Source organism: Chiloscyllium plagiosum, unplaced genomic scaffold (assembly GCF_037043375.1).
Source record: "Chiloscyllium plagiosum isolate Xiang-an unplaced genomic scaffold, Cpla_swu_hap1 HiC_scaffold_27, whole genome shotgun sequence".
NCBI classification, from domain to species: Eukaryota; Metazoa; Chordata; class Chondrichthyes; order Orectolobiformes; family Hemiscylliidae; genus Chiloscyllium; species Chiloscyllium plagiosum.
Genome location: NW_028270165.1, coordinates 60,305,914 through 60,327,442, shown reverse-complemented (window position 1 = coordinate 60,327,442; position 21,529 = coordinate 60,305,914). Strand labels below are relative to the sequence as shown.

At 48.0% G+C, this 21,529-nt stretch overlaps 4 non-coding genes across 4 annotated transcripts; all 4 read right to left on the bottom strand.

Annotated features, from left to right (window-relative positions):
- Positions 1–1,268: 1,268 nt before the first annotated feature.
- On the bottom strand, positions 1,269–1,358 carry trnap-ugg (transfer RNA proline (anticodon UGG)). The gene is given in 2 exon segments: positions 1,269–1,304; positions 1,323–1,358. It is a non-coding gene; the product is annotated as a tRNA-Pro (tRNA).
- Positions 1,359–4,113: 2,755 nt separating this feature from the next.
- trnap-ugg (transfer RNA proline (anticodon UGG)) lies at positions 4,114–4,203 on the bottom strand. Its single transcript is given in 2 exon segments — positions 4,114–4,149; positions 4,168–4,203. It is a non-coding gene; the product is annotated as a tRNA-Pro (tRNA).
- Positions 4,204–9,803: 5,600 nt separating this feature from the next.
- Positions 9,804–9,893, bottom strand: trnap-ugg (transfer RNA proline (anticodon UGG)). Its single transcript is given in 2 exon segments — positions 9,804–9,839; positions 9,858–9,893. It is a non-coding gene; the product is annotated as a tRNA-Pro (tRNA).
- Positions 9,894–12,648: 2,755 nt separating this feature from the next.
- trnap-ugg (transfer RNA proline (anticodon UGG)) lies at positions 12,649–12,738 on the bottom strand. The gene is given in 2 exon segments: positions 12,649–12,684; positions 12,703–12,738. It is a non-coding gene; the product is annotated as a tRNA-Pro (tRNA).
- Between the last annotated feature and the right edge of the window lie 8,791 nt (positions 12,739–21,529).

The window sequence follows — 21,529 nt, the reverse complement described above, 5'->3', positions numbered from 1 at the left end:
TCACTCCTTTGTCCCTCCTATTGTTCTCTCTCTGAGCTGGCGGGAAAGAGAGCAATGTACACTGGAGACTCTGAGCCAGCTGAAACTTGCTCAGTGTGAAATACATTCTACTTTGCTCCAAGAATTGCAAGCAGCAAAGAGTTTCCAGAACATCTGCTTGTCATTCACGTCGGAACCGGCGTGGCGAATTACTGCAGGGAAGGCACGAAACCGCAAGGCATGCGTTTCAACTTTATCAGCTCATTGGCATCTCAGAGAAGTGGTTTTGCGGTTCAGTTCATAGGAAACCAACGAAGAACAGGAGAAGACCACTCAGACCTCCAAAAGCCCGTCACTTGAACGGTGTGAGTTTCGCCATACTATATGGTATGACACGGGGCATTCAGACAGTCAGGAAGTCTTTTGAAAGGCAAGATGCCAAACGGAGTCCCATCGCTCAAGGAGACAGTGAACAATAGCAGAGGATGGTTTCGATCCATCGACCTCTGGGTTATGGGCCCAGCACGCTCCCGCTGCGCCACTCTGCTCTTATGCACAGTTCCGTTTTCCACAGGTCCCTTTAGCCTTTCGTCTGACGAGACTGTTGTCAAAGATCTCCACTGCTGTCGTCTTATATGGTGTTGCGCAGACGTATGGAGGCTGTGTAAATATAAACTTTTTCTAACTTCCCACATTCTGTTGGTCGAACTGTGATTTCACTCTGAATAGACGCCATGCGGCCCACCTTCGCTCTGCTGGGTCGACACAGTAAGTAAACGTGGGTCTCTATTCGTATCATTCTCTTGCCTTCTCCATGTAATTCTGCACATTGTTACTTTAAACATGACCACCGAATTCCCGTTTGCGTCTCATGAATCTGCCTCTTTGTCAGTGTCAGTTAGGGATTTACTGACCCCAATCACTCCCTGTACGAAAGCGTTCTCCCTAATGTCACTTTTGGTTCTTTTCCTCATGACTTTAAATCTCCGCCGAATCGTTGCCGATCCTTTCAGGCGTGGGAGCATTTTGACTACATTACTTTCTCTGTCTCGACTTCGCGTAACTTGGAAAGCTTCAATGGGGCCAGATTTCAAACTTCGGATCTCCGAAGAGAGCTATCCCAAATTTCCAATCCACCCTCATCGCTGACATCCCTCAAACACCGCAACCTCCAATCATTACACTTCGCTGCTTTCTGTCCCATTGGTTCTCCAGGGAGCCCAACCTCGTTTAACGAACGTACTTTTTGAGAAAATGGAAGAGGCACTTTTGCACAAGGCATAAACCGCGGGCTCGTCCGGGATTTGAACCCGGGACCTCTCGCAAATCTACGTCGACGAAGACCCAAAGCGAGAATCATACCCCTAGACCAACGAGCCAGACAGCAAGCGCGCTTCCACCCCACCCCCCGCTCTACCTCTTGAACCAGCTGAGTCTTGCTCAGAGTGAAGTATAGTTGACATTGAACAGGCTGGGGCTGTTTTCTCTGCAACGTCGGAGGCTGAAGGGTGACTTTATGGAGGTTTACAAAATTATGAGGGGCATGGATAGGATAAATAGGCAAAGTCTTTTCCCTGGGGTCGGGGAGTCAAGAACTAGAGGGCACAGATTTAGGGTGAGAGGGGAAAGATATAAAAGAGACCTAAGCGGCAACATTTTCACGCAGAGGGTAGTGCGTGCATGGAATGAGCTGCCAGAGAAAGTGGCGGAGGCTGGTACAAATGCAACATTTAAGTGGCATTTGGATGGATATATGAATAGGAAGGGTTTGGAGGTATATGGGCCGGGTGCTGGCAGGTGGGACTAGATTGGGGTGGGATATCTGGTCGGCATGGACGGGTTGGACCGAAGGGTCTGTTTCCATGCTGTACATCTCTATGACTCTATGAACAGCTGCTTCTCATTCTGTCTCTGAGCTGCCGTTTGCCCGTCCCCAGGAACAGGGCCCTCTCTACTGGCAGAAAATTAAACCGTTTTCTTTCTAAACTTTTCTCTGACACCGGACTGACCAGTGACAAGCATTACCCTCCTCAACATAGGGTACAGAGAACAGGAGAAGACCCCGCAGACCTCCACGAGTGTGTCATCTCAACTGTGCATTTTGGGCCAGTATATCAATGTGAAATATTTACGTCGAAGATTTTTGGAAAGCAGATGAGAAGGCGAGGTGCACAACAAGCTGCTAAAGACAACATTGAGTGAATAGGAAAGATGGTTTCCCTTCTGGGTTATGCTCCCATCACGCACCGGCAGACATATCACCCACAAGCAAATATTAACTCTGTCTAAATTGCCACATTCTGTTTTTGCGAACCGTGATTTCACTCAGAAGCACAATTTACTCGCTCCCTCCTGAATATCCTTCCAGACTCGAACATACCTTCCAGGTGAAGCAGCACTTCACCTGCACATTTGCCGCAACCTAGTCTCCTGCATTCGCCGCTCATAGTGTCGTGTCCCCAACCGAGCATGAAGTATAATCTGGATGACTGCTTCGCAGAACACCTCGGTTCTGCCCGCAAAAAACGGACCTGAGCTTCTGCTTTCCTGCCACTTTAACACACCACCCTGTTCCCTGGCCAAAATCTCTGTCTCAGGCTTGCAGCAGTGCTCCAGCAAAGCTCAGCTCCAGATGGAAGAACAACGCCTCATATTCCACTTCAAAACCCTACAGCCCTCCGGTCTTCAAGATCGAGTTGCACGATTTTAGGGCCTGAAATCCCCCATATCCTTGACCCCTACCACACACATACGAGTCCCTTGTTATCACATAGTCTGCTACGACACACTACTTATTGTTAGCCACGAACGCTCTCCATTAACAGTTATTCACCCTCCCACACGGATCGTTATTCACTCCTTTGTCCCTCCTATTGTTCTCTCTCTGAGCTGGCGGGAAAGAGAGCAATGTACACTGGAGACTCTGAGCCAGCTGAAACTTGCTCAGTGTGAAATACATTCTACTTTGCTCCAAGAATGGCAAGCAGCAAAGAGTTTCCAGAACATCTGCTTGTCATTCACGTCGGAACCGGCGTGGCGAATTACTGCAGGGAAGGCACGAAACCGCAAGGCATGCGTTTCAACTTTATCAGCTCATTGGCATCTCAGAGAAGTGGTTTTGCGGTTCAGTTCATCGGAAACCAACGAAGAACAGGAGAAGACCACTCAGACCTCCAAAAGCCCGTCACTTGAACGGTGTGAGTTTCGCCATACTATATGGTATGATACGGGGCATTCAGACAGTCAGGAAGTCTTTTGAAAGGCAAGATGCCAAACGGAGTCCCATCGCAAAGGCAAGTCGCTCAAGGAGACAGTGAACAATAGCAGAGGATGGTTTCGATCCATCGACCTCTGGGTTATGGGCCCAGCACGCTCCCGCTGCGCCACTCTGCTCTTATGCACAGTTCCGTTTTCCACAGGTCCCTTTAGCCTTTCGTCTGACGAGACTGTTGTCAAAGATCTCCACTGCTGTCGTCTTATATGGTGTTGCGCAGACGTATGGAGGCTGTGTAAATATAAACTTTTTCTAACTTCCCACATTCTGTTGGTCGAACTGTGATTTCACTCTGAATAGACGCCATGCGGCCCACCTTCGCTCTGCTGGGTCGACACAGTAAGTAAACGTGGGTCTCTATTCGTATCATTCTCTTGCCTTCTCCATGTAATTCTGCACATTGTTACTTTAAACATGACCACCGAATTCCCGTTTGCGTCTCATGAATCTGCCTCTTTGTCAGTGTCAGTTAGGGATTTACTGACCCCAATCACTCCCTGTACGAAAGCGTTCTCCCTAATGTCACTTTTGGTTCTTTTCCTCATGACTTTAAATCTCCGCCGAATCGTTGCCGATCCTTTCAGGCGTGGGAGCATTTTGACTACATTACTTTCTCTGTCTCGACTTCGCGTAACTTGGAAAGCTTCAATGGGGCCAGATTTCAAACTTCGGATCTCCGAAGAGAGCTATCCCAAATTTCCAATCCACCCTCATCGCTGACATCCCTCAAACACCGCAACCTCCAATCATTACACTTCGCTGCTTTCTGTCCCATTGGTTCTCCAGGGAGCCCAACCTCGTTTAACGAACGTACTTTTTGAGAAAATGGAAGAGGCACTTTTGCACAAGGCATAAACCGCGGGCTCGTCCGGGATTTGAACCCGGGACCTCTCGCAAATTTACGTCGACGAAGACCCAAAGCGAGAATCATACCCCTAGACCAACGAGCCAGACAGCAAGCGCGCTTCCACCCCACCCCCCGCTCTACCTCTTGAACCAGCTGAGTCTTGCTCAGAGTGAAGTATAGTTGACATTGAACAGGCTGGGGCTGTTTTCTCTGCAACGTCGGAGGCTGAAGGGTGACTTTATGGAGGTTTACAAAATTATGAGGGGCATGGATAGGATAAATAGGCAAAGTCTTTTCCCTGGGGTCGGGGAGTCAAGAACTAGAGGGCATAGATTTAGGGTGAGAGGGGAAAGATATAAAAGAGACCTAAGCGGCAACATTTTCACGCAGAGGGTAGTGCGTGCATGGAATGAGCTGCCAGAGAAAGTGGCGGAGGCTGGTACAAATGCAACATTTAAGTGGCGTTTGGATGGATATATGAATAGGAAGGGTTTGGAGGTATATGGGCCGGGTGCTGGCAGGTGGGACTAGATTGGGGTGGGATATCTGGTCGGCATGGACGGGTTGGACCGAAGGGTCTGTTTCCATGCTGTACATCTCTATGACTCTATGAACAGCTGCTTCTCATTCTGTCTCTGAGCTGCCGTTTGCCCGTCCCCAGGAACAGGGCCCTCTCTACTGGCAGAAAATTAAACCGTTTTCTTTCTAAACTTTTCTCTGACACCGGACTGACCAGTGACAAGCATTACCCTCCTCAACGTAGGGTACAGAGAACAGGAGAAGACCCCGCAGACCTCCACGAGTGTGTCATCTCAACTGTGCATTTTGGGCCAGTATATCAATGTGAAATATTTACGTCGAAGATTTTTGGAAAGCAGATGAGAAGGCGAGGTGCACAACAAGCTGCTAAAGACAACATTGAGTGAATAGGAAAGATGGTTTCCCTTCTGGGTTATGCTCCCATCACGCACCGGCAGACATATCACCCACAAGCAAATATTAACTCTGTCTAAATTGCCACATTCTGTTTTTGCGAACCGTGATTTCACTCAGAAGCACAATTTACTCGCTCCCTCCTGAATATCCTTCCAGACTCGAACATACCTTCCAGGTGAAGCAGCACTTCACCTGCACATTTGCCGCAACCTAGTCTCCTGCATTCGCCGCTCATAGTGTCGTGTCCCCAACCGAGCATGAAGTATAATCTGGATGACTGCTTCGCAGAACACCTCGGTTCTGCCCGCAAAAAACGGACCTGAGCTTCTGCTTTCCTGCCACTTTAACACGCCACCCTGTTCCCTGGCCAAAATCTCTGTCTCAGGCTTGCAGCAGTGCTCCAGCAAAGCTCAGCTCCAGATGGAAGAACAACGCCTCATATTCCACTTCAAAACCCTACAGCCCTCCGGTCTTCAAGATCGAGTTGCACGATTTTAGGGCCTGAAATCCCCCATATCCTTGACCCCTACCACACACATACGAGTCCCTTGTTATCACATAGTCTGCTACGACACACTACTTATTGTTAGCCACGAACGCTCTCCATTAACAGTTATTCACCCTCCCACACGGATCGTTATTCACTCCTTTGTCCCTCCTATTGTTCTCTCTCTGAGCTGGCGGGAAAGAGAGCAATGTACACTGGAGACTCTGAGCCAGCTGAAACTTGCTCAGTGTGAAATACATTCTACTTTGCTCCAAGAATTGCAAGCAGCAAAGAGTTTCCAGAACATCTGCTTGTCATTCACGTCGGAACCGGCGTGGCGAATTACTGCAGGGAAGGCACGAAACCGCAAGGCATGCGTTTCAACTTTATCAGCTCATTGGCATCTCAGAGAAGTGGTTTTGCGGTTCAGTTCATAGGAAACCAACGAAGAACAGGAGAAGACCACTCAGACCTCCAAAAGCCCGTCACTTGAACGGTGTGAGTTTCGCCATACTATATGGTATGATACGGGGCATTCAGACAGTCAGGAAGTCTTTTGAAAGGCAAGATGCCAAACGGAGTCCCATCGCAAAGGCAAGTCGCTCAAGGAGACAGTGAACAATAGCAGAGGATGGTTTCGATCCATCGACCTCTGGGTTATGGGCCCAGCACGCTCCCGCTGCGCCACTCTGCTCTTATGCACAGTTCCGTTTTCCACAGGTCCCTTTAGCCTTTCGTCTGACGAGACTGTTGTCAAAGATCTCCACTGCTGTCGTCTTATATGGTGTTGCGCAGACGTATGGAGGCTGTGTAAATATAAACTTTTTCTAACTTCCCACATTCTGTTGGTCGAACTGTGATTTCACTCTGAATAGACGCCATGCGGCCCACCTTCGCTCTGCTGGGTCGACACAGTAAGTAAACGTGGGTCTCTATTCGTATCATTCTCTTGCCTTCTCCATGTAATTCTGCACATTGTTACTTTAAACATGACCACCGAATTCCCGTTTGCGTCTCATGAATCTGCCTCTTTGTCAGTGTCAGTTAGGGATTTACTGACCCCAATCACTCCCTGTACGAAAGCGTTCTCCCTAATGTCACTTTTGGTTCTTTTCCTCATGACTTTAAATCTCCGCCGAATCGTTGCCGATCCTTTCAGGCGTGGGAGCATTTTGACTACATTACTTTCTCTGTCTCGACTTCGCGTAACTTGGAAAGCTTCAATGGGGCCAGATTTCAAACTTCGGATCTCCGAAGAGAGCTATCCCAAATTTCCAATCCACCCTCATCGCTGACATCCCTCAAACACCGCAACCTCCAATCATTACACTTCGCTGCTTTCTGTCCCATTGGTTCTCCAGGGAGCCCAACCTCGTTTAACGAACGTACTTTTTGAGAAAATGGAAGAGGCACTTTTGCACAAGGCATAAACCGCGGGCTCGTCCGTGATTTGAACCCGGGACCTCTCGCAAATCTACGTCGACGAAGACCCAAAGCGAGAATCATACCCCTAGACCAACGAGCCAGACAGCAAGCGCGCTTCCACCCCACCCCCCGCTCTACCTCTTGAACCAGCTGAGTCTTGCTCAGAGTGAAGTATAGTTGACATTGAACAGGCTGGGGCTGTTTTCTCTGCAACGTCGGAGGCTGAAGGGTGACTTTATGGAGGTTTACAAAATTATGAGGGGCATGGATAGGATAAATAGGCAAAGTCTTTTCCCTGGGGTCGGGGAGTCAAGAACTAGAGGGCATAGATTTAGGGTGAGAGGGGAAAGATATAAAAGAGACCTAAGCGGCAACATTTTCACGCAGAGGGTAGTGCGTGCATGGAATGAGCTGCCAGAGAAAGTGGCGGAGGCTGGTACAAATGCAACATTTAAGTGGCGTTTGGATGGATATATGAATAGGAAGGGTTTGGAGGTATATGGGCCGGGTGCTGGCAGGTGGGACTAGATTGGGGTGGGATATCTGGTCGGCATGGACGGGTTGGACCGAAGGGTCTGTTTCCATGCTGTACATCTCTATGACTCTATGAACAGCTGCTTCTCATTCTGTCTCTGAGCTGCCGTTTGCCCGTCCCCAGGAACAGGGCCCTCTCTACTGGCAGAAAATTAAACCGTTTTCTTTCTAAACTTTTCTCTGACACCGGACTGACCAGTGACAAGCATTACCCTCCTCAACATAGGGTACAGAGAACAGGAGAAGACCCCGCAGACCTCCACGAGTGTGTCATCTCAACTGTGCATTTTGGGCCAGTATATCAATGTGAAATATTTACGTCGAAGATTTTTGGAAAGCAGATGAGAAGGCGAGGTGCACAACAAGCTGCTAAAGACAACATTGAGTGAATAGGAAAGATGGTTTCCCTTCTGGGTTATGCTCCCATCACGCACCGGTAGACATATCACCCACAAGCAAATATTAACTCTGTCTAAATTGCCACATTCTGTTTTTGCGAACCGTGATTTCACTCAGAAGCACAATTTACTCGCTCCCTCCTGAATATCCTTCCAGACTCGAACATACCTTCCAGGTGAAGCAGCACTTCACCTGCACATTTGCCGCAACCTAGTCTCCTGCATTCGCCGCTCATAGTGTCGTGTCCCCAACCGAGCATGAAGTATAATCTGGATGACTGCTTCGCAGAACACCTCGGTTCTGCCCGCAAAAAACGGACCTGAGCTTCTGCTTTCCTGCCACTTTAACACGCCACCCTGTTCCCTGGCCAAAATCTCTGTCTCAGGCTTGCAGCAGTGCTCCAGCAAAGCTCAGCTCCAGATGGAAGAACAACGCCTCATATTCCACTTCAAAACCCTACAGCCCTCCGGTCTTCAAGATCGAGTTGCACGATTTTAGGGCCTGAAATCCCCCATATCCTTGACCCCTACCACACACATACGAGTCCCTTGTTATCACATAGTCTGCTACGACACACTACTTATTGTTAGCCACGAACGCTCTCCATTAACAGTTATTCACCCTCCCACACGGATCGTTATTCACTCCTTTGTCCCTCCTATTGTTCTCTCTCTGAGCTGGCGGGAAAGAGAGCAATGTACACTGGAGACTCTGAGCCAGCTGAAACTTGCTCAGTGTGAAATACATTCTACTTTGCTCCAAGAATTGCAAGCAGCAAAGAGTTTCCAGAACATCTGCTTGTCATTCACGTCGGAACCGGCGTGGCGAATTACTGCAGGGAAGGCACGAAACCGCAAGGCATGCGTTTCAACTTTATCAGCTCATTGGCATCTCAGAGAAGTGGTTTTGCGGTTCAGTTCATAGGAAACCAACGAAGAACAGGAGAAGACCACTCAGACCTCCAAAAGCCCGTCACTTGAACGGTGTGAGTTTCGCCATACTATATGGTATGATACGGGGCATTCAGACAGTCAGGAAGTCTTTTGAAAGGCAAGATGCCAAACAGAGTCCCATCGCAAAGGCAAGTCGCTCAAGGAGACAGTGAACAATAGCAGAGGATGGTTTCGATCCATCGACCTCTGGGTTATGGGCCCAGCACGCTCCCGCTGCGCCACTCTGCTCTTATGCACAGTTCCGTTTTCCACAGGTCCCTTTAGCCTTTCGTCTGACGAGACTGTTGTCAAAGATCTCCACTGCTGTCGTCTTATATGGTGTTGCGCAGACGTATGGAGGCTGTGTAAATATAAACTTTTTCTAACTTCCCACATTCTGTTGGTCGAACTGTGATTTCACTCTGAATAGACGCCATGCGGCCCACCTTCGCTCTGCTGGGTCGACACAGTAAGTAAACGTGGGTCTCTATTCGTATCATTCTCTTGCCTTCTCCATGTAATTCTGCACATTGTTACTTTAAACATGACCACCGAATTCCCGTTTGCGTCTCATGAATCTGCCTCTTTGTCAGTGTCAGTTAGGGATTTACTGACCCCAATCACTCCCTGTACGAAAGCGTTCTCCCTAATGTCACTTTTGGTTCTTTTCCTCATGACTTTAAATCTCCGCCGAATCGTTGCCGATCCTTTCAGGCGTGGGAGCATTTTGACTACATTACTTTCTCTGTCTCGACTTCGCGTAACTTGGAAAGCTTCAATGGGGCCAGATTTCAAACTTCGGATCTCCGAAGAGAGCTATCCCAAATTTCCAATCCACCCTCATCGCTGACATCCCTCAAACACCGCAACCTCCAATCATTACACTTCGCTGCTTTCTGTCCCATTGGTTCTCCAGGGAGCCCAACCTCGTTTAACGAACGTACTTTTTGAGAAAATGGAAGAGGCACTTTTGCACAAGGCATAAACCGCGGGCTCGTCCGGGATTTGAACCCGGGACCTCTCGCAAATCTACGTCGACGAAGACCCAAAGCGAGAATCATACCCCTAGACCAACGAGCCAGACAGCAAGCGCGCTTCCACCCCACCCCCCGCTCTACCTCTTGAACCAGCTGAGTCTTGCTCAGAGTGAAGTATAGTTGACATTGAACAGGCTGGGGCTGTTTTCTCTGCAACGTCGGAGGCTGAAGGGTGACTTTATGGAGGTTTACAAAATTATGAGGGGCATGGATAGGATAAATAGGCAAAGTCTTTTCCCTGGGGTCGGGGAGTCAAGAACTAGAGGGCATAGATTTAGGGTGAGAGGGGAAAGATATAAAAGAGACCTAAGCGGCAACATTTTCACGCAGAGGGTAGTGCGTGCATGGAATGAGCTGCCAGAGAAAGTGGCGGAGGCTGGTACAAATGTAACATTTAAGTGGCGTTTGGATGGATATATGAATAGGAAGGGTTTGGAGGTATATGGGCCGGGTGCTGGCAGGTGGGACTAGATTGGGGTGGGATATCTGGTCGGCATGGACGGGTTGGACCGAAGGGTCTGTTTCCATGCTGTACATCTCTATGACTCTATGAACAGCTGCTTCTCATTCTGTCTCTGAGCTGCCGTTTGCCCGTCCCCAGGAACAGGGCCCTCTCTACTGGCAGAAAATTAAACCGTTTTCTTTCTAAACTTTTCTCTGACACCGGACTGACCAGTGACAAGCATTACCCTCCTCAACATAGGGTACAGAGAACAGGAGAAGACCCCGCAGACCTCCACGAGTGTGTCATCTCAACTGTGCATTTTGGGCCAGTATATCAATGTGAAATATTTACGTCGAAGATTTTTGGAAAGCAGATGAGAAGGCGAGGTGCACAACAAGCTGCTAAAGACAACATTGAGTGAATAGGAAAGATGGTTTCCCTTCTGGGTTATGCTCCCATCACGCACCGGCAGACATATCACCCACAAGCAAATATTAACTCTGTCTAAATTGCCACATTCTGTTTTTGCGAACCGTGATTTCACTCAGAAGCACAATTTACTCGCTCCCTCCTGAATATCCTTCCAGACTCGAACATACCTTCCAGGTGAAGCAGCACTTCACCTGCACATTTGCCGCAACCTAGTCTCCTGCATTCGCCGCTCATAGTGTCGTGTCCCCAACCGAGCATGAAGTATAATCTGGATGACTGCTTCGCAGAACACCTCGGTTCTGCCCGCAAAAAACGGACCTGAGCTTCTGCTTTCCTGCCACTTTAACACGCCACCCTGTTCCCTGGCCAAAATCTCTGTCTCAGGCTTGCAGCAGTGCTCCAGCAAAGCTCAGCTCCAGATGGAAGAACAACGCCTCATATTCCACTTCAAAACCCTACAGCCCTCCGGTCTTCAAGATCGAGTTGCACGATTTTAGGGCCTGAAATCCCCCATATCCTTGACCCCTACCACACACATACGAGTCCCTTGTTATCACATAGTCTGCTACGACACACTACTTATTGTTAGCCACGAACGCTCTCCATTAACAGTTATTCACCCTCCCACACGGATCGTTATTCACTCCTTTGTCCCTCCTATTGTTCTCTCTCTGAGCTGGCGGGAAAGAGAGCAATGTACACTGGAGACTCTGAGCCAGCTGAAACTTGCTCAGTGTGAAATACATTCTACTTTGCTCCAAGAATGGCAAGCAGCAAAGAGTTTCCAGAACATCTGCTTGTCATTCACGTCGGAACCGGCGTGGCGAATTACTGCAGGGAAGGCACGAAACCGCAAGGCATGCGTTTCAACTTTATCAGCTCATTGGCATCTCAGAGAAGTGGTTTTGCGGTTCAGTTCATCGGAAACCAACGAAGAACAGGAGAAGACCACTCAGACCTCCAAAAGCCCGTCACTTGAACGGTGTGAGTTTCGCCATACTATATGGTATGATACGGGGCATTCAGACAGTCAGGAAGTCTTTTGAAAGGCAAGATGCCAAACGGAGTCCCATCGCAAAGGCAAGTCGCTCAAGGAGACAGTGAACAATAGCAGAGGATGGTTTCGATCCATCGACCTCTGGGTTATGGGCCCAGCACGCTCCCGCTGCGCCACTCTGCTCTTATGCACAGTTCCGTTTTCCACAGGTCCCTTTAGCCTTTCGTCTGACGAGACTGTTGTCAAAGATCTCCACTGCTGTCGTCTTATATGGTGTTGCGCAGACGTATGGAGGCTGTGTAAATATAAACTTTTTCTAACTTCCCACATTCTGTTGGTCGAACTGTGATTTCACTCTGAATAGACGCCATGCGGCCCACCTTCGCTCTGCTGGGTCGACACAGTAAGTAAACGTGGGTCTCTATTCGTATCATTCTCTTGCCTTCTCCATGTAATTCTGCACATTGTTACTTTAAACATGACCACCGAATTCCCGTTTGCGTCTCATGAATCTGCCTCTTTGTCAGTGTCAGTTAGGGATTTACTGACCCCAATCACTCCCTGTACGAAAGCGTTCTCCCTAATGTCACTTTTGGTTCTTTTCCTCATGACTTTAAATCTCCGCCGAATCGTTGCCGATCCTTTCAGGCGTGGGAGCATTTTGACTACATTACTTTCTCTGTCTCGACTTCGCGTAACTTGGAAAGCTTCAATGGGGCCAGATTTCAAACTTCGGATCTCCGAAGAGAGCTATCCCAAATTTCCAATCCACCCTCATCGCTGACATCCCTCAAACACCGCAACCTCCAATCATTACACTTCGCTGCTTTCTGTCCCATTGGTTCTCCAGGGAGCCCAACCTCGTTTAACGAACGTACTTTTTGAGAAAATGGAAGAGGCACTTTTGCACAAGGCATAAACCGCGGGCTCGTCCGGGATTTGAACCCGGGACCTCTCGCAAATCTACGTCGACGAAGACCCAAAGCGAGAATCATACCCCTAGACCAACGAGCCAGACAGCAAGCGCGCTTCCACCCCACCCCCCGCTCTACCTCTTGAACCAGCTGAGTCTTGCTCAGAGTGAAGTATAGTTGACATTGAACAGGCTGGGGCTGTTTTCTCTGCAACGTCGGAGGCTGAAGGGTGACTTTATGGAGGTTTACAAAATTATGAGGGGCATGGATAGGATAAATAGGCAAAGTCTTTTCCCTGGGGTCGGGGAGTCAAGAACTAGAGGGCATAGATTTAGGGTGAGAGGGGAAAGATATAAAAGAGACCTAAGCGGCAACATTTTCACGCAGAGGGTAGTGCGTGCATGGAATGAGCTGCCAGAGAAAGTGGCGGAGGCTGGTACAAATGCAACATTTAAGTGGCGTTTGGATGGATATATGAATAGGAAGGGTTTGGAGGTATATGGGCCGGGTGCTGGCAGGTGGGACTAGATTGGGGTGGGATATCTGGTCGGCATGGACGGGTTGGACCGAAGGGTCTGTTTCCATGCTGTACATCTCTATGACTCTATGAACAGCTGCTTCTCATTCTGTCTCTGAGCTGCCGTTTGCCCGTCCCCAGGAACAGGGCCCTCTCTACTGGCAGAAAATTAAACCGTTTTCTTTCTAAACTTTTCTCTGACACCGGACTGACCAGTGACAAGCATTACCCTCCTCAACGTAGGGTACAGAGAACAGGAGAAGACCCCGCAGACCTCCACGAGTGTGTCATCTCAACTGTGCATTTTGGGCCAGTATATCAATGTGAAATATTTACGTCGAAGATTTTTGGAAAGCAGATGAGAAGGCGAGGTGCACAACAAGCTGCTAAAGACAACATTGAGTGAATAGGAAAGATGGTTTCCTTTCTGGGTTATGCTCCCATCACGCACCGGCAGACATATCACCCACAAGCAAATATTAACTCTGTCTAAATTGCCACATTCTGTTTTTGCGAACCGTGATTTCACTCAGAAGCACAATTTACTCGCTCCCTCCTGAATATCCTTCCAGACTCGAACATACCTTCCAGGTGAAGCAGCACTTCACCTGCACATTTGCCGCAACCTAGTCTCCTGCATTCGCCGCTCATAGTGTCGTGTCCCCAACCGAGCATGAAGTATAATCTGGATGACTGCTTCGCAGAACACCTCGGTTCTGCCCGCAAAAAACGGACCTGAGCTTCTGCTTTCCTGCCACTTTAACACGCCACCCTGTTCCCTGGCCAAAATCTCTGTCTCAGGCTTGCAGCAGTGCTCCAGCAAAGCTCAGCTCCAGATGGAAGAACAACGCCTCATATTCCACTTCAAAACCCTACAGCCCTCCGGTCTTCAAGATCGAGTTGCACGATTTTAGGGCCTGAAATCCCCCATATCCTTGACCCCTACCACACACATACGAGTCCCTTGTTATCACATAGTCTGCTACGACACACTACTTATTGTTAGCCACGAACGCTCTCCATTAACAGTTATTCACCCTCCCACACGGATCGTTATTCACTCCTTTGTCCCTCCTATTGTTCTCTCTCTGAGCTGGCGGGAAAGAGAGCAATGTACACTGGAGACTCTGAGCCAGCTGAAACTTGCTCAGTGTGAAATACATTCTACTTTGCTCCAAGAATGGCAAGCAGCAAAGAGTTTCCAGAACATCTGCTTGTCATTCACGTCGGAACCGGCGTGGCGAATTACTGCAGGGAAGGCACGAAACCGCAAGGCATGCGTTTCAACTTTATCAGCTCATTGGCATCTCAGAGAAGTGGTTTTGCGGTTCAGTTCATCGGAAACCAACGAAGAACAGGAGAAGACCACTCAGACCTCCAAAAGCCCGTCACTTGAACGGTGTGAGTTTCGCCATACTATATGGTATGATACGGGGCATTCAGACAGTCAGGAAGTCTTTTGAAAGGCAAGATGCCAAACGGAGTCCCATCGCAAAGGCAAGTCGCTCAAGGAGACAGTGAACAATAGCAGAGGATGGTTTCGATCCATCGACCTCTGGGTTATGGGCCCAGCACGCTCCCGCTGCGCCACTCTGCTCTTATGCACAGTTCCGTTTTCCACAGGTCCCTTTAGCCTTTCGTCTGACGAGACTGTTGTCAAAGATCTCCACTGCTGTCGTCTTATATGGTGTTGCGCAGACGTATGGAGGCTGTGTAAATATAAACTTTTTCTAACTTCCCACATTCTGTTGGTCGAACTGTGATTTCACTCTGAATAGACGCCATGCGGCCCACCTTCGCTCTGCTGGGTCGACACCATTTCACTTGCCTGGTTTCTTCCCCATTCGTTCTCCAGGCAGCCCAACCTTGTTTCACGACGGTGCTTTCTGCGAAAATAAATGGGGCATTTTTGCACAAATGAAGTTTAGAGACTTGATCTTTTGGGAAGCGGATGAGAAGGCAAGGTGCAGAACAGAGCGCCGTTATACGGGAAAGCTGCTAAAGACGACGTTGAATGAATAGGGGAGAATGGTTTTTCTTTTGGGTTATGGTCCCAACACGCACGCGTTGTGCCATTCTCCTGCAATGCTCGGCAGTTTTTCCAGAGAAGTATTCAGCTTTTCATCTGGCGTGTGGCAGGCACGTTTGAGAATGACGTCAAAAGATCTTCACTGCTGTCATGTCATATCCTGTTGTGCAAAAATAAACTCTGTCTAAATTCCCACATTCTGTTTTTCGAACTGTGATTTCGCTCAGAATCACTAATTATCAAAACTCGCAATATTCAAACTTGAACAAAGTGCTCATAGAAATGATTAGTGAACACCTGAAAGAAATTCTTCCAAACTTACCTGGGGAATTTCGCTTTGAGGGGTCTTGAACTTTAAGTGGAAGGAAGTGAAGTTTGCCTCGAGGCTGCTTCATGTGGAGATGTGTTCTCCATGTAAACTGGTCGTAGTTGACCATCCCAGTGCTTCCCGATGCGGGGCTGCCTGACCCCCAGGGAGGTTTACTTGTAGCAACTGGAGTGAATCCAGAGAGGGAGCAGATTCTGCAAAGGTGCTCAAATACTTTCTATCTCTCTTTTAGGTATTTTCCTTGTGTATTCCCTCAGTTTGGCACGTGTGCAGTTTGCACGCTGGAAAATGATTGCTTTTTTCCTCATGTTCACAATTAAAAGTGTAATTTTTCATGGAACTGAGTCGCATTGAAAGGATTGGCATATTGATATATATATATATATATATATATATGTACATTCATTTAGTTGAAGATTAGATTAGATTAGATTTGAATGGAGTTTTCCTCTACGGGAAAACTCCATGTACGGGAGAGGGGTCACTCAGTCAGCTGCACTGCTGACCCACCAGTGGGTCCACACCGGAGAGAGGCCGTTCACCTCAGCCTATCTGGCTGCATGAGGGATTTCAGGTTTCTGTGTGCTGGGTATTATGTGATCAGCAGGCATCTGGCAAACTACGGGAACTGCCACCTATGTTATGTTCGTTTAAGTGTCCCGCCAATGATCACTTATTTTGTGATTTTTTTTTGCAGGAAAACGTGCCGAAAGAAATCTGAAAACAAATGATACATCAACTTCTGTCAGAGCCACTTGATTCATTGGGACTTGAATATCAGCAGCCATTCCAATCAAGAAGACATGGTTGCTGTTGTTTGCTTGAGAGATTTTGGACACTGGTGTGGCAGGAAGAATACTGAGACACCGAGTGAGGGAGATTCAGTGCGCTGACTGTGAAAAGTGCTTCACACCATTTACTCAGCTTGGGGGAATCAAAGTCTCATCCCTCACGGTGGGGATAGACTATGTCCCCGTTCTGATTGTAATTTCAAACCCAGATCAACACAAGGAAAGCTCCCCCAATGGGGAAACTGTGGAAATGTGGGGACTGAGGGAAAGGATTCCCTTCCCCATCCCTGCTGGAAACCCACAGACGTATTCACAGCGGGGAGAGGCCATTGACCTGCTCAGTGTGCTGGAAGGGCTTCAGTCGGATCAGCCATCTGGAGACGCACAAGTGAGAGAAGCCATTCACGTGTCCCACGTACGGGAGGGGGTTCACTCAGTCAGCTGCACTGCTGACCCACCAGTGGGTCCACACCGGAGAGAGGCCGTTCACCTGCTGTCAGTGCCGGAAGGGCTTCACCTGCTCCTCCCACCTGGGGAGACACCAGCGCGTTCACGTGCCATCGCGGGGGGAGGGAAGGAGCGATGGCCGAGCGCCGCTAACAACCCCGCTCTGGGGACTCTCAGGTTCGAATCCCGTCGCGGCAGATGGCAGAATTGGGATTCGGTCAGTAATCTGAACTTCAGAATCTAAGGATGAAACCATTTTCAGAGGGCAAAAACCCATCTGATTCACTCATGTCCTTTTCAGTGATGGAAACTGCCGTTGCGGGAAAGGATTCACTCAGTCGTCCCAGCTGCATGCTTTACCCGGCTGTACGAAGGATCCAGTTACAAAGGGACAACTCAACTGACCAATAATAAAGAAAGTGTGGTGGGGGAGTGGGGGTGAGTGTGTGCACTTTGAGCTTGAGGTGCTTTTTTTTTAAGAAAAGCTACTTTTTGTACGCCTTGTGATGTGGAGATCTGAAGCTGTAACAAAGTTGGGTCACAGTAAAGGTTACCTGAACTTACTGTCAGGCTTAAACTCTCGCTGAAAGCTGTGAGATCCAACAGCTTCTCATTTCTTTCAGCCACCAGCACCGAGTTTCCAGTGCCGGTCTCAGAAGGAGCAGTGAATGAGTAGCTAGTATTGTTCAAAATTGTAAATTTTTCAGGACTGCAGGTTTATTGTTTCATTGGCATTGCAAAGTTTCCTGGCAACAGTGGGAGGTGTGGGCTGTATTCACTGGAAACAAAGTTTTAAAATGACACAAACACCAGGGTAAAATCCAACAGGCTTATTTGGAAGCACTGGGTTTTGGAGCGCTGTTCCTTCATCAGGTAGCTGTTGAGTAGGATGGTAAGACACAGAATATATAGCAAAAGATTATCGTGTCATGCAACATTAATGATATATTGAAGAAACCTGTTAAGTCTTTCATCTTCTAAAATGGGTTGCAGATTTCGGTTCATTAATCTGTAAATCCCAGACCTCCTTTTTAGTAACATTCTCCAGGTAACTTAATGTTTTATAAAGGGAGGTGACACGTCAGGTCAGACAACGCATGAGAGCTGTGAGGTTAGAGTCTGTATGTATCCCAGTCTCGAGTCAGACGGGTTCTATTTCCAAATATATAATCCTGCAAATGCAATTCACCCCAAAGACTTCTATGTGTGAGTGCATGCAGGAGACAGAGCGTCTGTGTGTGTGCGTGTGCATGCTGGGTAAAGTGTGCGTGTGATGGAGTATAATTGTGTGAGAAGGTGTGTGCATGGATGTGAGTGTGAGGGGTGTCTCATTGTGTGTCTGAGAGAGAGCCTGTGTATCAGAGTGGGTCTGCACGACCGTGTGAGTACTTGAGTGTGTGTGTGTGTGTGTGAGAGAGAGAGAGAGAGAGAGAGAGAAAGAGAGAATTTGCGTGTGTATTGTGTAGCTGGGTCTCCTGTAGTGACTCATGGACCCAAGGTCTCAGCTAAGGTCATTCTCGTGTGTTCCAAACTTGTTATCAGCCTCTGCTCGGCCACTAGAAATTATTAAGCAGTTAAGCAGTTTCACAACACACACTGGAGAGGGCAAGGTGAAGGGCTTATGTCTGAAACGTTGATTCTCCTGCTCCTTGGATGCTGCCTGACCTGCTGTAATTTTTAAGAATCACATTCTCGACTCTGACCTCCAGCATCTGCAGTTCTCACTTTCTCCTCATGGGTGAGGTGGGGCTTGTCTTGTATTCACTCATTCACTCTTACAGCCTGTCCTTGGTTGTGGCCTAACTGTGCATATATCAATGCAAGTTTCAGAAAGATTTCTACAGCTTGTTTTTTTTTCCAAAAAAGAACATTCTTCCAGACTTTAACAACGTTTCTGAATATATGATTTTAGCTATTCTCAATTTTAAAAATCAGTCATTTCTCCCTGTTTCCCAGGTAGAATCGTCACCACCCATTCTCTCTTTCTCCTTAAAAGGGCTTGATACAGCGATCAAAGAGGGCTCAGGCACCAGAAAGGATGGGGCCGGTCGCTGGTGGGGGCGGAGAAGGGAGAGAAATGGAGAGGGGGACAGAGGTTGGGGGGTAGAGAAGGACTGGGGTTCAGAGGGTTATGGGGAGAGAATGGGGATGCAGTGTGAGGGGAGAGAATTTGCAGGGGGTAGTGGGTGAGGAGAAAATGGACGGGGGTGGGGTGCAGAGTGTGAAGAGAGAGACAGCACAATCCTACCTTCCCCAGAACTGGTATCAGTGTCCCACAAACGAACCCACTCCTCCCACAGCAGACTTGAGGCAATCATTTCTCAATATACGCGTGGCTAAGGCAGTGGAATCATATCATCCCTACAGGCCATTCACACCGACCTTCCTAATAGCATCCCATCCAGACCCACTCGATTATGCTACAGCTCTGCAATTCCACACAGCTATTTCCTGATGAAGGGTTTTGCTGGAAACGTCGATTCTTCTGCTCCTCGCACACTGCCTGACCTGCTGTGCTTTTCCAGCACACACTCTCGACCCTAATCTCCAACATCTGTAGCCGTCACTTTCGCCCTGTAGGGGGTGAATGTTCTCTGCCGAGTCTTTTGAATCTCTTCAAATCTTTCCTCCTCACCCTAAACCTGTACCCTCTAGTTTTGGAATACCTCGACCCTGGGGTAAAGGCAGGAACGTTGAGCAGCCAGACAAAATACAACAGGAATAAAACGTCGAGGCACAGGGGAAAAAAAAACATTTCGGAAAAAAAATGGCGTTGGCATTTTTCTCTCGTATTCGCATTTGGACACTTGAAATTTGTCATGATCTGGAAGTGCCGGTGTTGGACTGGGGTGTACAAAGTTAAAAATCACACAACACCAGGTTACAGTCCAATCGGCTTGTTTAGAAACACTTAGCTTTCGGAGCGTGGCTCCTTCATCAGGTGGTTGTTGAGTATAAGATCAGAAGATCATAAATTCTGTGTTACCATGTTGTACTCCACAACCGCCTAATGAAGGAGCAGCGCTCCAAAATCCCGTGCTTCCAAATAAGCCTGTTGGACTATAACCAGGTGGTTTATGATTTTTAACTCTAAAATTTGTCAGTGAACACCAGCATCGTGACAGAGCATACTGAGCATGCTCCGCGGTGTCAGTGAGCACTACGCATGTCTGTCGGTGTCAGCAAAGTACTGCGCATACGCCTGGGTGTCCGCAGAAAAGGCGCACGAGCTCCGTTCCATGGACCAATGGAGAACCTTGGAGGACCCGAAGGAGGCTAGTCCTCCTGCCAATCAGAGTCGGCCATTGTCGAAATGCGGAAGTTGGACCGTGAGCTCTGAAACCGCTGATGCTGCCCTTTTGTCACTGAATGAAGATTAAACCTCACCCCAGACTATAAATTCCTTCCTCTGTCTAAAATTTGTGAGTATAATAGTGTTTTTGTCAACACGTTTTCCATTTTCTTTTCATTCTGGGGTTCAATTATTGATTTGTAGCAAATGAAAAGAAAGAGTGAATCGAGGGAGGGGACAGACTCTGGAAAAGTCGATCCAGGTCTGTGTCTCACTTTGCAAACGCAGTGCCACAATGTAAAGGTATAGCCTTTGATGTATGTAAAAAAAAAACAGAAAGGAGGTGCATTGTTTATGTAGTGATATGTTGAGATGTGGCGAAAGTGAGATGCTGGAGATCAGAGTTGAAAAGTGTGGCGCTGGCAAACCACAGCAGGTCAGGCAGCAACTGAGGAGGAGAGTCGACGTTTCGGGCACGAGCTCTTCATCAGGAAAGATGTGTGGATGGACAAAGGGGCCTCAGCGTCCTTCGAAACCAGTTACTGCCAGTTGTCAGACAGGTGCAGCAAGCAATGAGCAAAGCAAGTGATATATTAGCAAGAGGAATTGAGTTCAGAAGTGTGGATGTCTTTCAGCAGTTAGGCCGGTCATTGAATGTATTCAAGGCCGAGTTCATTTGACTTTGATGAACAAAGAAGTGGATGGTTTTGGGGGAAGGCAAGAAAATGGTTTTAAGACCAGTATAGAACAGTTACAGAGTCATACAGCACAGAAACAGACCCTTCAGTCCAACTAGTCCATGCTGACTATATTCACAAACTAAACGAGCCCCACCTGCCAATGTTTGGCCCATATCCTTCTGAAACTTTTCTATTTGTGCACTTATTCAAATTTATTTTAAATGTTGTTACTGTACCTGCATTCATTACTTCCTCTGGACATTCATTTGACACACACTCCACGCTCTTAAACGAAAAATGTGCTCCTCATGTCTTTTTAAAATTTTTCTCCTCTCACCTTAAAGAGATTGCTCCTTATTCTTGAAACAACAGCTGATATTGACCTCATCTGTGCCCCTCGTGATTTTATAAACCTCAATAAGGTCACCTCTCAACCTCCTATGGTCCAGTGAAAAAGTTCCAGCCTATTCACCTAGATGTAAGTAGATCCATATTCAATTATGATCTGTTCAATGCTTGTGCAGGCTCGAAAGACCAAAAGGCCAACTCCTGCTCACAATTCTCTCACTGTGGCCAGGACAGCAAGAGACCATAAGACATAGGAGCAGAAATTAGGCCATTCAGCCCATCAGGTCTGTTCATACCATTCAATCGTGGCTAATAGGTTTCTCAACCCCATTCTCCTGCGCTCTCCCTGGAACTCTCCATCCCCATGATACTCAGGAACCTATCGACCTCAGTCTTAAATATCCTCAGTGACCGAGCCTCTACAACCTTCTGTAGAAATGAATTCCATAGATTCACCAC